Source organism: Atractosteus spatula, chromosome 11, assembly GCF_055471065.1.
Source record: "Atractosteus spatula isolate fAtrSpa1 chromosome 11, fAtrSpa1.hap1, whole genome shotgun sequence".
Classification (NCBI taxonomy): Eukaryota; Metazoa; Chordata; class Actinopteri; order Semionotiformes; family Lepisosteidae; genus Atractosteus; species Atractosteus spatula.
In genome coordinates this window covers 2,834,140-2,838,957 of record NC_142716.1, presented here as the reverse complement: position 1 = coordinate 2,838,957, position 4,818 = coordinate 2,834,140, and positions in this window count along the sequence as shown.

Below are 4,818 nucleotides of genomic sequence, written 5' to 3'. Positions count from 1 at the left end.
CCTCTCACCAAGAACCGTGCAGCCATCTCTATCCACCTGGACCAGTGTGGAACAGGCTCTTGAGCTCCAGCTTGCCTTTAATATCTGCTCCCCTCTCCGATTCATTATTTATGAAACCGGAGGCCACGTTCAACACTTAATAACACAGAGATTGATCATAATCCAGCCCTATCCTCCCCGTTCTGTCTACCTGCATTAATCACCCCGTTCTCCGTTCATTAAACCTTCCCCTTGACTGCTTATCCACGGAATCCGAGACAACTGAAACAGCTAGGGCTCACAGCTAAAGACACACTGCACCAGTTCTCTTTACATCTCCTTGCTGCCACAGCATCCTAATTTCCTGTCTCTAGACACTGCGTAATAAAACGCAAACTAAATGCTGTAGGTTTTTGTCGTCCTACCAATTCGTAAAGGACCGTGAAGTTAAAGTAAAAAGGAATTTGAATGAAGGGTGCAGGTGGGTTAACGCTTTACATACAAATGCTTTAGGTTCATTTTAACAGTCCACCCACTTCCACAGTTGTCCATTTTCACTGGATGGATGAGAGCATAATTAAGACACATCGGCTTGTTTTCAAGGCGGCAGCAGCCCACAGAGAGAAATAAACACATAACCAGTGACTAGCACGTTATCATCTCGCCAGCCCTCCTTCATGAGGAGGAGAACCCTCATTCGTCAAACATATAGAGTGGTCAATGCTTCCCAGACGGCTTGTTATCAAAACAGAAGAGCAAATTTCAAGCACCATGGAACTAGGAACAAATCCCTGTTACTCGACTAACGATTAACCAAGGTCAAGACAGAGAGAGACTCAAGGGGAAAATTAAAGACGAAAACTTCACACCTGCCAACTGAGAACAGGCAAGTTTGCAACTGGAAAGGAATTATTTTGCTCTTTTTAACACTATCTGGGAAAAAAGTGAGGGTATTCCTCACTTCCTTTCAGCTTTTAAGTCTATTTTTTAAAAATAACTTTTAACATCTGACAAAGACTGCAACCTTTGATATCTGACGCAAAGCTCTCTTTGAAATCCCTTTTGCCTCTGGGACGCAGGCGCAACCCCCTTTTTACATTGATTTTTAGCATTAATGCATTATTAACAGGATGTTATTAATACAGACACTTGCTTTCCTCAGAACAGGCTTCTTAAGAATGAAGCGCGCAACATTTAGTCACAACATCAACACAGATATTTCAGAGTGCTGGGCCTTTTAAAACAAATATGAGCCAACAGCCCCATTTGGGGGTTTACCTTCTGCACTATACTTGTAAATATTTTCTTTACAGTAAACTGAAGCCTGCAAACTAGTTTTGCCTGTGTTTGAAAATGGTCCTGGTTACTGCTCACTGTACCATTGCCAGCTACTGAAACTGTGGAGCTCACACTGCAGAACCTCGCAGCCTTTCAAAAGTTTACTGCCCAGGCAGGTTGTTAGAGAAGGTAGTCGGACTTCTGCGAGCACTTGGCAGTGAGGAAGACTGCCAGGCAGGAGCACAGCCAAATCAAATCGCTGTAGATATTTGTTTTATAATAAAAAAGCATTGTGTCTATTTTAGTCTCAGTGGTCTGACACAACTTAAAGACGTCAAGCGCTGCAGGAACTTCTGTTAATTTCATCAGGCTTCTCCAGCAGCTTTGCTGTATTTATTAAAATCAAAATGTAAAACGCAGGATTCCCTCCCACCTTAGTGCCACCTTCAGCACAAGGACACTCGAAAGACATGCCAAACACCCCCCCCCCCCTTCGAGATATGTAATATTTCCAGCCGTGTGTGCGCACGTCACTGTGCCATACCAGCTGTCAAGCCCAACCATGAGTGACAGCACAGCTAAGACAGCCATTACACTGGTCATATTCCAGCATTGCTCTGAATTCTCCAAGCAACATCATCATCACCACCACAACTGTTAGCTTAGTTGTTAGAATAAACTTCATCATGCAACTAAATGACATCACCAAATCGTGTTTTCTGTTTACATACTGAAAAAAGTAATTGGGCTAAATGAACAGTACCACTCCCCTACAGCTCTACCTAGAATTGATCACTCGCTCTAATACAAGTCACCCATAATAGCAAGGGTTTGAATCGCCTCCTTCCTCTCGCAGTACATAACTCTTTAGATTGAGGTTTGCAAGTAGCTACAGCATGACAAACATTTTATAAGTGGAATCTATTAGTGTTAACAGAGTGACAAACATAATTATCACTAGCCTGTAGAATATATAAATTACATTCAGAAACAACCCCTAACCCCTGCCTGACCCACACCCTAACCCTTGGATTATTACAGAAGGTAGCTTGTTCCATCAATAATACTTTCTAAATGTATTAACAGTTTTATAACTCTTAGATCTATGGTTTTGATTATGGTGCAATTCTTAACCGACAAATATTTTACTTCAGTAGTTTAAAAATAACGACCCTTTATCCATTTCTATCCTTGGGAAGAGTACAATCTGATTCTCCAACATTCAAGATATCCAACACTTTTTTTATTATCCAATATAAAAGCAGCCTAAAATCATTCGAATGAAATGAGCATCTGCTTTCAGATACCAAATCACTGCAGGACTGTAAGATTGCCTTACAAGGAATGCTGAGTTGATGTTTCATTGCACCAGATTGTAATACAGCTCGAACAGAGAAAATGGCAGTGAGAATGCATTTTTTAAAGCTCACAAGCTGTTCCATCTCTCTGTAGTAGAACAGTCACCACACCCTTATGTTCAGCCCCTCTTCTCGTCCATCTGCCACAGACAAGATCAAACCAGGCAGCAGTGTTTTGGTTCCCAAAATTTTGCCCCTGTATTTTGCACCCTGTACTTTTTTTTTGGGCATGATGTGGTGTGAATGAGTTAACTTATTTTCAAAAAAAAATGAGTGACAAACATTTCAAGTTTCCAGCAAAGCAGTTAAGTGCTTCACGTCCAAAGGAGTCCAGTAAACGATGTTCTGAAGCATTTTAAATCCAACAAAAATGCTCTCAAATCCACAGCCATTGACAAGCTCATATTATATCTGCCATTACTCATTGTGATAATGGCTGAACTGAAAGCACTTCAGACTATGCGAGAACAAAAAGGCAAAACAGACAGAGCCCACATCTTCCAGGCTTTCCGAGGATATTAATGTATAAAAATGTAACTCAACGCTTACTGTTACTCATCCTCATGATTTTCCTTGCCTCCGATTCAGTTATGACCTAGATGAAAATAGGAAGGCCCCAAGTCATGCTGCAAAGGGTAGCTCAAATACTGACGTAGGAATAAATCACAGTACAACAGTTTATATTAACACTACAATTTTATCAATACAAACGTTTATCACAGAATTTAACTGACCACAATTTGCCACCTGTTCCCAATGTAATGTTTTCCTGTGAAAAGGTTGAGACATCTTAGTTGACAGTACATAACAGACTTCAAAATCCCAGGCCTAGATCAACCTGGTTCAATCAGGATAAATTCAGTATGTCCTCTTGTTTCCAAGGGGAGATTCCCTAGCAGGCAAAAAACAAAAGTGCAGACTGAAGCACATAATACCCAAAATCATTCAAGCTGTGTTGAACCCAGTTTATTGAAAATCATACCATCGACCTGTAAAATCTCCCCCAGTCTCTCCATCTTTGGCTGGAAGAATCAAGATCAAAAGAGGCCATCTTTTGCCCATGTAGCTTATTTGGTAATTAGCAGCTAATTGATCCAAGGGTCTCATCCAGATATTTCTTGAAAGAAGCCAGAGCATCAGTAATAAAGCTGGATAGCTTGTTTGATACCCTTGCAATGCAACACAGGGATCAATCTGAAGCATTCAAAATCCACACAGGCACTGACCAGGTCAACCCCAAGTTCGGAAGCTCAACACGATGTGAAGTTCATTCATATGAAGTTCAGATTCAACAACAGAACACAAACCGGAGGATGCAACTGCGAACTAAGAAGGAGGGAAGTGTATTTAAAACTGAGAAGGGGAGGCACATCTTTACACGAAGAGTGGGGTATAGAACACGAAACACACCCATGCTGTCAAAGCTGATGCCGCCGTTTCGCCAAGGAGGACTGAGATCGAGATGTTTGGATCGATGGGACACGAGCAGCCAGAGCAGAACTGTCTCTTCTCGTTAGCAAGCTTTCCGTTTTTTATGTTATGTAAATGCTTGCCATCTTCCACCCTGGAGCGCTCGCCCCCTTGTGCTTGACGGACAAGGACGTTCTGGAGCTCAAGCACTCGCGCAGCTTGAGCATTTTGGGAGATATCCCATTTGGCCCGAGTGCAGTCCCTCCTGGATGCAGGAACTCCAGACTTCTGAGCTGACAGTGCCTCTTTAACAGATAGGATGTGACATGTACGAAGGGTGAGAGAAAGGCCCTCATAAAAAAATCACTGTACAATTGATGGTGGTACATATAAAAATTACTCAAAGTAAACTGTATCAAATGCGCACATTCGCCCACCTCATACAGCTTTTTAAAACAATTCAGGCAATGGGGCATTACAGCTCTGTCTTCTGCCACACAATCAAAACACACTTCAACATCTTAAACAACCCTTCTCTTTACGCCTTTTCATTTGCAGTTGCTGTGCTTTGCTGCAAAAGTACAAAAGGGAATTTATTTAGCATTTGGGGGTGTCTACCTCAAAGCAAAGGAATGGCATTTCATCAGAACATTACTTAATGAATTTTCCCTGACATGGTTTATCTGGTCTTCTCCTCAATTGCTTATAGATGGAATCTTAGGGACACTGTAGGTCAGTCAATTTAGCTTTTCAATTAAAAAAAAAAACAACACAAAGGGAGATTCCCTAGACT